At 40.8% G+C, this 16277-nt stretch overlaps 1 protein-coding gene and 1 long non-coding RNA gene across 7 annotated transcripts in view; both read right to left on the reverse strand.

The window, feature by feature from the left end:
* The window catches only part of IMMP2L (inner mitochondrial membrane peptidase subunit 2), an 832928-nt gene that overhangs the window by 11811 nt on the left and 804840 nt on the right, over positions 1-16277 (reverse strand). The window lies entirely within an intron of this gene.
* Positions 13949-15387, reverse strand: LOC122456290. Its single transcript, XR_006275123.1, has 3 exons — positions 15377-15387; positions 15214-15218; positions 13949-14033 (listed from the first exon to the last, which is right to left on the reverse strand). It is a non-coding gene; the product is annotated as an uncharacterized LOC122456290 (long non-coding RNA).

A 16277-nucleotide genomic window follows, 5' to 3' on the forward strand; every position in this document is an offset into this window, starting at 1 on the left:
CTGTACATTCACTGTGAAGTTTAATTATGTTTCAGGGATCTTGAGAGTCTTACAAATAAAGTAGATGATCCACATATCAAAATCAAGATGTTTCTGATAGAACACAAATTTCCCAGTTTGCTCTTAAGAGTCATAGAATCACATTAGCTATTCTTAAGGTAAAGGGGGAAAGACTGCAGCTGAAACTGCTACTTTACTAATGGAGGTATGCAGAACTATTTGTAGGGGGCTCCTATTCCTCAGCTACTAAATGTCTTTGCTTAGGACATTTGGTCCTTGGTAAAAACTATACTGTCTTCTTTTCACAGTGATGTTTTGTGCTTTTTCTGTTGGGTTATTGTAGGAAGATCCCTGAAAAGGCAAACTAGCCACCAAAGCTTCTGTATAGCAAATAGCAGTAAGTGCCCTGTGCTTCAGTATAACAGCATTCTCCCGCTGTATTTTCAGTCTCCAGTCTGAAAGGAGTCACAGTCAGCCAGAGGTGAATGAGAAGTAGCCTTCTCTTCAGAAGTCTCACACCAGATGATCTTATACACCATTAATACAGTTGAAGAAAGAAGAACTGGAGGTATATGCACCCTATGTTTCCAGACTTGAGGATACAGTTTTAACCTTTGAGAAGGAACTACATACTGTGAGTCAAAATCATGCCATTTTAAATAAAGAATTTGAAAAGGTTAAGCATGTATCTTTTGATAGAAGAAAATGTATTTCTTACAAAAACTGAAGGAAAACCAGGCTAAGGCAAGAATCTGAGGGGAGCTGGAATTAAGTAAGACATAGACAGAATCAAAATTTTGGATGGGATTACAGAGTTGCTTGAACTTTTATTTTAACTTTGATAACTTTCTGAAGATGGAGAAAATATGTTGTCCCTGTTGCAGCTCCCAGTACAGAATGGAAATTTGGCAGGTGCCAGCTGCATTTGGACACACCTCTCACCAGCCCCAGGATTTCAAGTAGGGGGAATCAAGCTGTGAAGAGGACAGCACAGCACTAGGGGAATCAAACTGAGCAATAACAATCCCTACAGTCTCCAATAACACTCTCTAAAAGTCCACTGCAACAACTGCCAAATTCTGCACCAACATGAATTTATTCCACCACTATCAAATAGTTTTATTCCCATCCCTTCCAATCCCCACACAACTACTGCTCAATGACATATAGTTTGTCAAGAATAATTTTTGACAGTGATTATTTCTGAGCATGTTTTTTTGTCACTATACTTTCCAGTCACCGTGGCTCCACTCCCTGAGCCACTGATCCTGTGATGTTGTCCTAGAAGCCCAGCTTAGAACCTCCTTCCCACAAGTGTGCAGGAAAGAAGGTGAGAGGTAGCTGCTGATCAGGACAAGCAGGCAAATTAATGGCAGACACATGGGATTGGCTTAAATGGCAGATGGCAACTTTATTAATTAAACCTTGGGAAAGTGCACCACACTGCCTTCAGCCTGCTCTCAAGTATCAGGCTTTTAATTTGTTCCACTGAGAGTTATAGGGCTTTAACCACAAACCAAACAACAACTCAGGGTAGAACCTCCTTACAGACTCAGCACCGTTGTGAAAACTTTTCCCTTTTCGCCCCTCAAATAAGGGGGAAGGGAGTGGAGTGATAGGAACCTCAGTCTGCAAAGACTTCAGGCTACTCTCCTTCTGTGAGTACAAAATCTAACTATACTATCTCAAGTCTCATTTATCTCTGAGGGCTGGCCCTTTTAGCCTTTGCCCACACAGCACATGGTCCCCAAGTTGCAACAAGTCAGTAATTTCAACTGCATTATATGAACTTTGAATCATATCATTTCTACCCAACTGTGCCTCCAAGAGGCTGCAAGGAAGGTAAAAAAACAAAAACAAAAACCAGACCACATACTAAGTTAGCCCCAAGGGAAAAATTCCTTCCCTTTCCCTAAAAACAGGAGATTGTTCAGAAACATACCATCATAAGCAGTAGAGCTCCTAATCTACTTTTACAGGGAGGGAGAGCAGGGCAGCTAAGCAGAGAGAAAGAGGCTTTTTGAAAAGCCATGGCTAGCTTAAATAGGTAAGGGGGCACCCAGCAGCCAATCAGCTGGCTCCAGCCCCCCACCCCACCCCTTTGTTCAGCCAGTGGCGAAGTGGAAAATGGAAGGAAGGAGGGAATGGGTATGGGCAGCCCCTCTTTCCTGTTACACATGCATTTTGGATTTTTCTCATTCCCTGCTGTCCAGGTGGTCCTCTGCTAAAAGCAATAAAAGGGTAGCAGGAATTATAGAATATACAGGGATTGAGATTGAGATGACTGAGATTAATGGGGCAGGGCACATCTTCAAACCTACTGTTTCAAACTCTCTGTAGACCCAGGCAGGTACCTCACTCATCTGTTTATCCTCGGATCATATTTTCAAGGTCGCCGCGTCAGCTGTAAAGGATACTTTTTTTTAAGCTGAGATTCAGGAGCACAAACCGGTGCCAAGGGATGAATTCTACAGCCACAGAATCAGGGAATATCGGGGCCTTTATTACAGCAACAAGTATCCAGAGCAGAAAATTACACATTTTACGCACAAGGAATATAGTTAACATATGTTGATCATTCTTACCACAAAAAAACAAAACAAAACCTAACTCATTTTTTAAAAAGCTGACATTATAAAACATATTCCATTTCTGTTAAAAAAATCAATGTATCCTAGCTAGTTCTTTATGATAAAATACACATAAGTGAGAAGCTCCGTGCAGCCTAAACTACAGAATTACAACCAACACCTTCATCATCAGAAACTACTTATTAATGAAAAGCCTAAAGTAACTTGTTGAAACACATGAACCTATTAGACATAAGCAGAGCCCTACTCTAAAAAAGTTAAGGTTTACCTCAAAAGTAGGATACAAGTAAAAAGCAAACAAACAACTGGTTACAGGCCTAATCCCCAATATTTTGTATCTCGTGCAGTCATTTACATTAGTGCAATGTGTGTGTAAAATGCTACCACTCTGATTTGGTGTAAGGATCTATCCAAGGTACAGAGCAACAGAAAATCAGACCCTATATCTGAAATCTACAGTACATCAAGCCTTGCCTTAGTTGTTCTACTGAATTTATGGGTGCTACACAATAAAAGTTCATTCAGTATGATGAATATCATTTGTGATTTGTTACTTAGAGTCAAGGCAAAATTAACCCCCATATTTAGCAGCAACTCTTTAGGAGGCTTACAAATATCAAAACAAGACGACACACTCAGAACTTTTTGTAAATAATCTAAAATGATATCTTATAAATAATTTATGACTGGATCCTAAAGCCATGTCAGAAATAGTTTTCAGACAACAACATGTCACTTTATTTTATACTTGATATGTTGCTCCAGTCAGTAACCAAAAAGTGACTTGTATTACTTATTCACTTACAAAAAATATTTTGTAAAGACAGAGTTAAGGTTGCTGCCGTTACAAATGCTCCCTTTAGTCTTCCAGAATGTGAAACATTGACACCATAAACTCAAATGTTAGTCAACCAGGAAATGTTCATTTTAGATCCCATAGCATATCCCTTGTTGGGAATTAAAATATAAGAAAACCAGGAAGTGCATAGTTAAGGTAGCACTTGCCCCACAACACATTCATACACCTTTAATTCTGCCCCTTATTAGGATGCTAGCATCTGGAGACACAGTACAATGATACTTGGTGAACTGGGTGTCACACTGCATCAATCAAGACTTTGCAAGTTTCTCATGACATTGGGACATTAAAGGATGTCAAGAGTTTGGATTCTGAAAATCCCTTCAGCCTTCAATGTTTGGGGAAATTTTGGTTTAAGCCCATCTCTACAATATTTTCATTCATAAATATAATGCACTTTATTCTTCATAATCAAGCTGCTTAGAATGAGAAAAAATATAATATATAAATGCTAATAATAAGCATTAGAGTTACTTCTGTAATAATGTATTTGCATTTTTGTTTAGTTTACAGAAAATATACTTCATGCTTGTTAAAGGTCTGTGAATATACTGAAATAAGAATAAATAAGTCAAATACTAAAATAAAAACAATGTTCTGATTGTTTAATCATACTAGCAGGAAAGAAAGTAAAATTTAAAGATGGAATTAAACACACACATCCCATTAGGGTTTTTACTCTTTTGTTGATTGTGATTATAATCCATAATGGCGACTGTTGTCCGCAGTTCACAAAAAATGGCAATTCAATAGAATAGCTCCTGTGACTGCTGGTCTAAACTCTAACCCTCTCCTGATGAAAAAAAACAAAACTATTTATAGCCAAAAATATATTCCTGTGTTCCTTTAGAATAATGGTATAACTTTAAAGATGAACTGTCACCTCAAACTGAATTTTTTAATCAATTAGTTTAGAACACAATTTTAACATTAAGGGCCAGGGCGTGCAAACCTCATACTGAGTACTTACTTGGCAAAGAGTCCCATTGAACTAATAGAATTAAGGTGCTATTCACCCTGAGTAAGGACATCAAAATCAGGGCCCCAAAATATATTATTTTTGGATTTAATTTTCTTTAGAGAAAGAAAGAAAGAAAGAAAGAAAGAAAGAAAGAAAGAAAGAAAGAAAGAAAGAAAGAAAGAAAGAAAGAAAGAAGAATCTGTCCAACCCGACCTCAAATCCTACTGATTTCAACAGATAATATGTGGAATACTAGTAGTCACCTGACTTGTCAGTACCATTACCCCAACGTAAGTGGACAACAGTACATTATTGTGCTGTATTTTGCTTTTGACCAAGGATATTATTTCCAATGGGTATGATATCTAGCAATGCCACACCATGTCATGACATCTCATGGAAACATGCACTTTTCTAATGAGTATAGAAGGAGATTTATGGAACTTTCGGCAACTCACGGAAGTTACTAGATCACAGGCCCTGGTTCTCATGGGAGACTTCAATCATCCTGATATCTGCTGGGAGAGCAATACAGCGATGCACAGACAATCCAGGAAGTTTTTGGAAAGTGTAGGGAACAATTTCCTGGTGCAAGTGCTGGAGGAACCAACTAGGAGCAGAGGTCTTCTTGACCTGCAGCTCACAAACTGAGAAGAATTAGTAGGGGAAGCAAAAGTGAATGGGAAACTGGGAGGCAGTGACCATGAAATGGTCAAGTTCAGGATCCTGACACAGGGAAGAAAGGAGAGCAGCAGAATACGGACCCTGGACTTCAGAAAAGCAGACTTTGACTCCCTCAGAGAACTGATGGGCAGGATCCCCTGGGAGAACAAAATGAGGGGGAAAGGAGTCCAGGAGAGTTGGCTGTATTTTAAAGAATCCTTATTGAGGTTACAGGGACAAACCATCCCGATGTGTAGAAAGAATAGCAAATATGGCAGGCGACCAGGTTGGCTTAACAGTGAAATCCTTGCTGATTTTAAACACAAAAAAGAAGCTTACAAGAAGTGGAAGATTGGACAAATGACCAGGGAAGAGTATAAAAATATTGCTCAGGCATGCAGGAGTGAAATCAGGAAGGCCAAATTACACCTGGAGTTGCAGCTAGCAAGAGATGTTAAGAGTAACAAGAAGGGTTTCTTCAGGTATGTTAGCAACAAGAAGAAAGTCAAGGAAAGTGTGGGCCCCTTACTGAATGAGGGAGGCAGCATAGTGACAGAGGATGTGGAAAAAGTTAACGTACTCAATGCTTTTTTTGCCTCTGTCTTCACGAACAAGGTCAACTCCCAGACTACTGCACTGGGCAGCATAGCATGGGGAGGAGGTAACCAGCACTCTGTGGAGAAAGAAGTAGTTCTGGACTATATAGAAAAGCTGAATGAGCACAAGTCCATGGGGCCGGATGCGCTGCATCCGAGAGTGCTAAAGGTGTTGGCGGATGTGATTGCAGAGCCATTGGCCATTATCTTTGAAAACTCATGGTGACTGGGGGAAGTCCCGGACGACTGGAAAAAGGCTAATGTAGTGTCCATCTTTAAAAAAGGGAAGAAGGCGGATTCTGGGAACTACAGGCCAGTCAGCCTCACCTCAAGTCCCTGGAAAAATCATGGAGCAGGTCCTCAAGGAATCAATTCTGAAGCACTCAGAGGAGAGGAAAGTGATCAGGAAAAGTCAGCATGGGTTCACCAAGGGCAAGTCATGCCTGACTAATCTAATTGCCTTCTTCGATGAGATAACTGGCTCTGTGGATGAAGGGAAAGCAGTGGACATGTTGTTCCTTGACTTTAGCAAATCTTTTGACACGGTCTCCCACAATATTCTTTCCAGCAAGTTAAAGAAGTATGGGCTGGATGAATGGACTATAAAGGTGGATAGAAAGTTGGCTAGATTGTCGGGCTCAACGTGTAGTGATCAGTGGCTCCATGTCTAGTTGGCAGCTGGTATCAAGTGGAGTGCCCCAAGGGTTGGTCCTCGGGCCGGTTTTGTTCAATATCTTCATAAATGATCTGGAGGATGGTGTGGATTGCACCCTCAGCAAGTTTGCAGATGACACTAAACTGGGAGGAGAGGTAGATAGGCTGGGGGGTAGGGATAGGATACAGAGGGCCCTAGACAAATTAGAGGATTGGGCCAAAAGAAATCTGATGAGGTTCAACAAAGACAAGTGCAGAGTCCTGCACTTAGGACAGATTAATCCCATGCACCGCTACAGACTAGGGACTGAAAGGCTAGGCAGCAGTTCTGCAGAAAAGGACCTAAGGGTTACAATGGATGAGAAGCTGGATATGAGTCAACAGTGTGCCGTTGTTGCCAAGAAGGCCAATGGCATTTTGGGATGTATAAGTAGGGGCATTGCCAGAAGATCAAGGGACGTGATTTTCCCCTCTATTCGGCATTGGTGAGGCTTCATCTGGAGTACTGTGTCCAGTTTTGAGCCCCACACTACAAGAAGGATGTGGAAAAACTGGAAGGAGTCCAGCGGAGGGCAACAAAAATGATTAGGGGACTGGAACACATGGTTTATGAGGAGAGGCTGAGGGAACGGGGATTGTTTAGTCTGCGGAAGAGAAGAATGAGGGGGGATTTGATAGCTGCTTTCAACTAGCTGAAAGGTTCCAAAGAGGATGGATCTAGACTGTTCTCAGTGGTAGCAGATGACAGAACAAGGAGTAATGATCTCAAGTTGCAGAGGGGGAAGTTTAGGTTGGATATTAGGAAAAACTTTTTCACTAGGAGGGTGGTGAAACATTGGAATGCGTTACCTACGGAGGTGGTGGAATCTCCTTCCTTATAAGTTTTTAAGGTCAGGCTTGACAAAGTCCTGACTGGGATGATTTAGTTGGGGATTGGTCCTGCTTTGAGCAGGGGGTTGGACTAAATGACCTCCTGAGGTCCCTTCTGACTCTGATAGTCTATGATTCCAGTTAATAGTGATTTTTAAAATAACCTTCCTGAAGTGTTGTGAACTTAGCTTTTGAAATAAATATATGGGAAGGGCAAGTTTCAGTAGAATTCTAGGTTTTGCCAGCTTTATCAACATTTTTTCCAGAACACTTTAGGTTTCGCAGTAAAAATTTGAATGCCATGAAATCTTTTTGTCAGCATACTAAACCCATGTTTCTGATCATAGAGACTCATTCAAAAAACATGCTTTTCTACCATAAAAAAGTCTTTATTTTTCAAACAGTGGGAAGGAAAAAAACATGGAAGACATCAGTGTCACTTGTCCAGTAATATAAAATCCAAATGGTGGCCAATTGCCTCAGAAACATTTGACTGGGATAGCTACTGGTGTGTAATGCAGATTACTGTGACACTTGTAGGTTGCACTAAAAAATAAAATGCATCATAAACCAGATTTAGTGATCACTGGATTCAATGGGAATCTTTTCATTTACTTCAATGGGAACTGAATACCTACTCTGATCAAAGCAAATGGAAAGACTGCCGCTGATGTCAATGGGATTTGGGTCAGGCCCTTGTATTAAGTATTCAAGGCTACACATCCATGAGTGGAGGGGGAGGGGAGAAGAGGAATGTTTGGCAATAGGACTATTTATTATTACTACCCATGGTTTATGCATTCTTTTGGCATTTTTTCTGATTCAATTCTATGTGGTTCAAATTTGTCTGAACTTAGGGTGTATAGTGTTAATATGCCTTCTTTAAAGCAACTGACTAAATCAACTGGTTACATCCATTAATTATCCTATCTGACACAAAAATCTGAGTGTTACTGAGCTTTTTGAAGGCTAATAAATTATGTACAGTAAGACTCCCGATTGTCCAAACATATGTAATTCCAGCCATCTAGGGTGGTGGGCAGGGCCGGCTCTAGGTTTTTTGCTGCTCTGAGAACGCAACCGCCCAAGCGAAAAAAAAAAGGATGGCTGGAATGCCCCTGGAATTGTGCCGCCCCAAGCATGTACTTGCTTTGCTGGTGCCTAGAGCCGGTCCTGGTGGTGGGGAAAAAAGTAGAACAAGTGGGTGGAAAAATTAAAACTTTGGTCTGGAATTTAAGTACGTTTTGATTCCTAATATATAAACTGGGAAGTGCAGTGATTACTGGATAAAGGCATTATGATTATTTGGATAAAGCCAGAATACTTGGATCTGAATTAGGTTTAGGCTAGAGCTCAGGCTTCAGATTTGAGGCTAAATGAAGGCTAGTATGAGAATTCTGATATTAGCACCATTCCTGGATGGTAGAAATCCTGAGTTCTGCTCTTCTAATGAGATTTCTAGTAAGTTGGGAACTTAATCCTAGGTTAACAGAAATTTGATTTTCCCCATAACAAAAGCTATTTGGACAGAAAATATGAAATAAAGAAAAGACATCAGGTAGGATAAAAAAAATGGACAAGTTGGTATCACTTCCCAAAGGACTTGATCCCAAATTTATTGGGGTCAATGGCAAAGCTCCATTGGACTTCATTGCTGCAGGATCCATGCACAGTCTCTAAGAATATAGCCAAACTGAAAAGAAAACATGCAGCACCGAGTCTCAGTGCCTAGGTCAATTGACTTGGATTGTAAGGCTAAAAATAGGAGCGTAGGTGTTCCTACTTGGGCTGGAGCCCAGGCTTTGAAACCTCATGGCGTGTGTGTGTGTCTGTCTCTTAGAGCCTGAGTTTGAGCCCAAGGCTATTTTTAGTCCTGTAGTCTGAGCCCCATGAGCCCGAGTCAATTGATTTGGGCTCTGAGATTCAGTGCTGGAGGATTCTCTTTGCAGTGTAGACATACACTAATACTACATTTCTCAATCTCATTAATAATTGGTTATTCCTCAGAAAAAAAGTATAACAAAAGTCCTCCTTTTTATTGTGCAAAGTTAAAAGTGAATGACTGCCCTGCATCTTTAAGCAGGGGGGCTGAGGGTATATTTGGCTGGCTGGTCAAATTAAGCAAACAGTGCTTTATGGCTGGGTGGGGAGATGAAAACTGCTGTAAAATGGTCAGTGTGGTCACTGACTTATCCCCTAGGAATGCAGGGTTTAAAAGGGGCGGCTCTGCATCTGAAGCCTCTCTTTTACATGGAGCAGGCTGAAGCAGCACCCATCCTCCCTCCACTTTAGGTGGTGAAATACCAGATTTTGTCAAGACCTGCTGTGGGTATTGCACTGCCCCCTACCCTTTTTAGAGGGTCTGGGAAGGAATTTTTCCATTACCACTATATTGGCTTGGGTGCAGTCAGGGTTTTTTCATCTTCCCCACAGCAGGCTCAGGAAGGGCTCTGTTCATCCCTGGCATGTAGGGCAGTAGGCTGTATGTCACAACTCATTATTTGTGGGTAGGGTGGGGGTCCAATGCAGATACTCCATAGGAAAGGTATAAAGTGACTGGATAAATGGCTTGGAATGTTCATTAAAGGAACAAACTGCGGGCAGCTGGGGACTCCTATGATTGGTACAGCAGGGAGCCAACCCCCCCTTTCTTAAAGCCCACCTTAACACTCCTACGATGGGGGTGTATGGTAAGGTCCCAGTAATGAATTTGCTGGAAGGACCTGGATGGAAAAAGAGGGGGAAGTGGCAAAAGCCCCCCGGAGGAATTACGGAATAAACATGGGGTTACCTGCTCTATACACTTTTATCTGCCGGGTAGTCCCAGACAGATAATAAAGTTACGGCCTGATTAAACCTATGTCAAATGTCTCCTGTCCTTCTTTCGGTATAGCCGGACAATAACAACACCTGCAGATAGATCATCAAGGCAAGGTTGTGTGTGTGGTGGGGGGGGGAGTGTTGAAATCTGAGTGCCTTTGACTAGAGAAAAAAGATTCCCAAATACAATTCATTAAATACCATTATACCAGATAACAGTTCTGGGAGTGAGGAAGTATGAGAATATTAAAGCCAAAGCCTTGGGATAGACACACAAAATGACTCAGAACCCATCTAAACAACATATTTGTTATATCTAATTGTGTGGCTTTAAAATTTTCACTCAAGAAACAACACAGCTCAGTGGTAGAGCTACACACATCACAAACACATTGCTGTATGCTGGTCAGAATTGTCTGTCTGTGTTCTGTGCCATGGTAACATACTACCATTAAAAATAAAGCCAGCTGGTATAAGGCTTGAATTAAAGATATTTATTTCTACTGACAAGACAACTCTGTTTAAAGAACAAAGGAATTTTTGCCCATAATTAAATTCTAAAATATCTCTTTAAAATTATTGGTTTAATTTTAATGTCTAGTGTTTCTTTTTTTTTACGTCATTGCCTGTGTAATAGGTAGTCCACACTTTGTCTAAGGCCCTGATCCTGAACTCTCACTCAGTCATGCATGCTACTTGCAAAATCACCAGTTGACCAAGTTTTACCTAAATACTTCAAGACTGGGGCCTAAAAATGACAGCAAGCTGTCCACAGACACTGAAAGGCAAAAACATTAGACCCCCCCCCCCGGCTGTACTGCTGGGGCTGGGAGATAGAGAGGCAATTTCAAGGCAATGCCATAGATTGGTGCGCCCATTGCTCCAACTCAAGAGCACAGGTGCCCAGCGTTAGGTGTCCATCCAGCTCCCACATGAAAAGTCTAGATAAATGGTATTAAAATAGCAAATATGAAATTTCATCAAGTCCTGCTCCAAGGGAAGAAATGATTGACGTAGAATGAGCATAAGATGGCTAATATAAATAGCTTGCTGTTTCATTATCAGATACTTGACAGAGTTACTGTCAAAGGTCTGGAAGCCTGATTCCAATGTGACTATCTCTCCATCACAACAACATCGCACTGCAGAATAGTCTTGCTTTGGGTTAATGAAAATGTAACCTTTTGTAATGGTTTATGGTTATTATTTTTATAACATTTTATATAGTTATGTTAATCCTAATAGGGTTTGAATTTTAGTTCTCTTTCACCCTACTTGTATAATTTAACTAGAGAGCATTTTCTGGAGTTACAAACTGAGAAAAGGTTGAAGAGCTGGATATATTTAAAATTTTATGTTACAACTCTGCATTTATTGTCAGCGTACGAATATTTTATTCTGACCTCGTAGGCCCCCACTACAATCTTTTGGTAATTTCTACAGGTCTATAAGAATCCACACAGAGTGTTTCTGCTAGTAAACTACATTCCTTAGAAGTAGAGAGCAGGGAGAAAGAAAGAAAGAAAGAAAGAAAGAAAGAAAGAAAGAAAGAAAGAAAGAAAGAAAGAAAGAAAGAAAGAAAGAAAGAAAGATGAATCATCCGGTCAGGATTTAGCCTGGTCCTATCACCTGATGGTTTGGTGAAATGCCCAAAGGCTAACTGACTTTGAAAAAATCAGTCAATCAGAAAGCAACATGAGCCTAAGTTAAACAAGGGATAGCATGACTTAGCTAGAGAGGAAGAGATGAACTGGACTAATAAAGGAGGCTCTTTTTCACATAATTGGGACAAGAGACAAAGCTGAAAGTCAAAGACAGGCTTTTTCAGTCATACCCTAAGTATTATTCCATAATGGCAACTTCAAGGTGTGCTCACCTACCTTACATTTTGTTGTATTGTCTCCATTAGCTCTCAGATAAGCAGGTCTTTATTAACACATAGTGAATTTGGATTCTAGTGCCTTAAGTTGAGGTTACTCATTGTTGGATATCTCACAAAAGAAAGCAATGCCTCCACTTCAACATTAAGATATTTGAGCAGAGGTGACAGTTTGGCCCTTGGGGGGGGTCAATAGGCATAGGCATGTTTATAGCGCTAAATCAAAAACAAAGGGTTCTTCTTACGTTATATCGTATTCGCTAAGTATCTTGTCATTTGCATTTCAAGGATATAACATTACAACTGTGTGATGCTAAAGGAGCAACAGATGCCAAGAAAGTCAAGATTCTAGAAACACCACTACTCTATAGAAACCCACTTCAGACCCTGGTAGAGGGCCTCAAGCCATGAAAACATCCACTTTGTGGAACAAGGTTGCAGAAATGCAGCTACAATGGCCTCTGCACTAGGAGGCTCTCACTCAGGTAACACCACCTAAAAGAGGGCAGTATTAGGCAGGGAAGGGACAATGTTTGGGACAACTGGGTATATATTAATTCTGTACTTCCACTAGATAATCTTTGCTGGAGATCAAAGCTGCCCTTCCACTCTGGAAGCGTTGAGGGCAAGACAGAAGTCATTTCCACCATTTGTCCTCCTATGAGTGAACTGCTTCTAGGGTTTGCAGCTCATTGCACAAATATGTTTGAAACTGGCACAGAGAACAGAACTGCAGAAAATTTTAATTTGTCAGCCAAGGAGATTTATGGTCTCTGTACAAAAGGTTTTACAACATAAATTTTCCTGATTTGCAACTTTGTAACTTTAATTATTTTTCTCTTTACTTTCAACCATTCTGCAATTTCATTGTAACCCTGAATTTCTGAACTCCAATTAACCAAACTCTGGTATGTCCCTCCCAGTGACACTGCATGAAATTCCATAAGAGTGGAGATTCAGGCTTTAGTCTTGCCATACTCAAAGGTTGCACAGTGCTGAGTCTACAACACTGCAGAAATCCAAAGTTCCACTGGAGTGGTGCTTCTAGCTACCTTTTTCTCTCGTGTCCAAGCACCACCAGACACTCACTCATGTTTTGGAGCCTTTTGAAGGTGTGTGGCTTCATTCCTAGATATAATGGGATGCAATAATCCATCTAAGATGACAAATGCTTTGATCACCATATCCAGGGCAACTCTGTCCAATAGACTAGGGTGCAGTCTTCTGGCCAGTCACAGAAAGGAGTGGGTGCCTTTTGCTGTCATGACAGCGGGAGTGGTGGTGGTGGTGGGAAGGGCAGAAGGGCATTCTCCTGCAGACCTTAGTGCTGACTCTACAATTTTTTTAAGCATTTAATTAATGGAACCCTTGATTTTACAAACAGTGTCCATGAAAAGCTACATAAAATAATAAATTTACTGTATTAAAGTTCAAGTTTATGGCCAGCCATTCTTTGTGGATATTTACTTTTATTAACAGAGAATAACTGCACTACCAGAAAAAAAATCAAGGAGACATACATATTGAAGTTTCTGTTTTAAATCATGTTTTTAGTTTAGTAATTTAACTATTCATTTTAAATTAATTTCAAAGTTTAAGGATACATTTTGTAATGAAGTAATATTGCGGTAGATTTGTTAAGTCCAGATACAATACTTACTCAAGGGTAGGATAGATGAACATTATTTTTTCTTATAATAAACTCCACTAGAAACAAACATTTAGAATGCTACACCTCACATGAATTCATCTAGACTGAGGGAAGAAACAGTATGAATTAAACTGGATAACTGATAAAGTAATGTGATATGCTTTTTATTATGTACTCTAGGAGGCATACATACTTTATTTGTAATTTTAAATTGTTATGCAGAAGTTAATGAAGTTTTTCCCCCTAAACTGAAAGTGCAAAGTATTTCCCTTGTCAAAGCAAGTGACAAGGTAATGCTGAAAACCTAAATCAGACAATTTTAGTTAATACATCTAAAAATGATTGCTGTACTGGTGAAGTGAGACTATGACAGGCATTCAGAGGGTACCTAACTACGACATGCATCTGACGAAGTGGGTATTCACCCACAAAGGCTTATGCTCCAATACGTCTGTTAAGCTATAAGGTACTACAGGATTCTTTGCTGCTCTAACTATGACAGACCATCTTAAAACTAGCTCTTTAATACAGTTTTCATACTTCACTCATTAGTAATATATTTATTTTTATTCATATTTATAAACAAATTTAAAAGTACCTATCCCCAAATTCTGATAATTTTAAATAAAATTCATAGCCAAGCTTAATCAACCAAAGGCTTAAAGTTTGTACACACAGTGCTCTCCCTGAGAAATCCTGCAACCGTCTTTCCGGCCCTCCAAACCCTGAGAAAATAGTTGGGCTTTGCTGTACTCTGTGAAACAGGGCACATTCATGCTGTTTCAGACAAAGGTCTGGAGTAAATTCCAAGTACCCCTCATAGAAAGTGCCCCGCTAGCAGCCCCCTCCCTTTCCAAATAAGGGGGTTCTCTACCAGTACATTTCTCTACCAGTAACAATTTCAGCTTCATAACACAGGGAAAGAGGCAGTCAAGACCAACATAGGACCATAGAAGATTAGGGTTGGAAGAGACCTCAGGAAGTCATCCAGTCCAACCCCCTGCTCAAGCAGGACTAACACCAACTAAATCAACCCAGCCAGGGCTTTCTCAAGCCGGGCCTTAAAAACCTCTAAGAATAGAGATTCCACCACCTCCCTAAGTAACCCATTCCAGTGCTTCACTACCCTTCTAGTGAAATAGTATTTCCTAATATCCAACCTAGACCTCCTGCACTGCAACGTGAGACCATTGCTCCTTGTTCTGTCATCTGCCACCACCGAAAACAGCCGAGCTCCATCCTCTTTGGAACCCCTCTTTAGGTAGTTGAAGGCTGCTATCAAACCCCCCATCACTCTTCTCTTCTGCAGACTAAACAAACCCAGTTCCCTCAGCCTCTCCTCATAAGTCATGTGCCCCAGCCCCCTGAGCATTTATGTTGCCCTCCGCTGGACTCTCTCCAATTTGCCCACATCCTTTCTGTAATGGAGGGCCCAAAATTGGACATAATACTCCCAGATGTTGCGTCACCAGTGCCAAACAAAGGGGAATAATCACTTCCCTTGATCTGCTGACAATGCTCCTACTAATGCAGCCCAATATGCCGTTAGCCTTTGTCAAGGTTCCTTCCCCACTCTGAACTCTAGGGTACAGATGTGGGGACCTATATGAAAAACCCCCAAGCTTATTTTTACCAGCTTAGGTTAAAACTTCCCCAAGGTACAAACTACTTTACCTTTTGTCCCTGGACCTTATTGCTGCCACTACCAAGCATCTAACAAAAGTAACAGGGAGAGAGCCCACTTGGAAACGTCTTTCCCCCCAAAATCCCCCTGAAGCCCTTTTCTGGGGAAGGCTTGATAAAAATCCTCACCAATTTGCATAGGTGAACACAGATCCAAACCCTTGGATCTTAAGAACAATGAAAAAGCAATCAGGTTCTTAAAAGAAGAATTTTAATTAAAGAAAAAGTAAAAGAATCACCTCTGTAAAATCAGGATGGTAAATACCTTACAGGGTAATCAGATTCAAAACAGAGAATCCCTCTAGGCAAAACCTTAAGTTACAAAAAGACACAAAACAGGAATCTACATTCCATTCAGCACAGCTTACTTTCTCAGCCATTTAAACAAAACAGAATCTATCGCATATCTAACTAGATTGCTTATTAACCCTTTACTGGAGTTCTGACCTGCATTCCTGCTCTGATCCCGGCAAAAGCATCACACAGACAGAGAAAACCCTGTATTCCCCCTCCATCTTTGAAAGTATCTTGTCTCTTCGTTGGTCATTTTGGTCAAGTGCCAGCGAGGTTATCTTAGCTTCTTAACCCTTTACAGGTGAAAGGGTTTTTCCTCTGGCCAGGAGGGATTTAAAGATGTTTATCCTTCCCTTTATTTATGGCAGCCTTCATGGCAACACAGGCACACTGCTCACTCATATCCAGCTTCTCATCCACTGTAATCCCTAGGTCCTTTTCTGCAGAACTGCTGCTTAGCCAGTTGGTCCCCAGCCTGTAGCGGTGCATGGGATTATTCTGCCCTAAGTGAAAGACTCTGCACTTGTCCTTGTTGAGCCTCATCAGATTTCTTTTGGCCCAATCCTTCAATTTGTCTAGGTCATTCTGGACCCTCTCCCTCCCCCCATCTTAGTATCATCTGTAAACTTGCTGAGGGTGCAATACATCCCATCTTCCAGACCATTAATAAAGATGTTGAACAAAACCGGCACCAGGACAAACCCGAGGTACTCCAATTGATACCGGACAGAGACATTGAGCCGTTGATCATTATCC

Source organism: Dermochelys coriacea, chromosome 1, assembly GCF_009764565.3.
Source record: "Dermochelys coriacea isolate rDerCor1 chromosome 1, rDerCor1.pri.v4, whole genome shotgun sequence".
Classification (NCBI taxonomy): Eukaryota; Metazoa; Chordata; order Testudines; family Dermochelyidae; genus Dermochelys; species Dermochelys coriacea.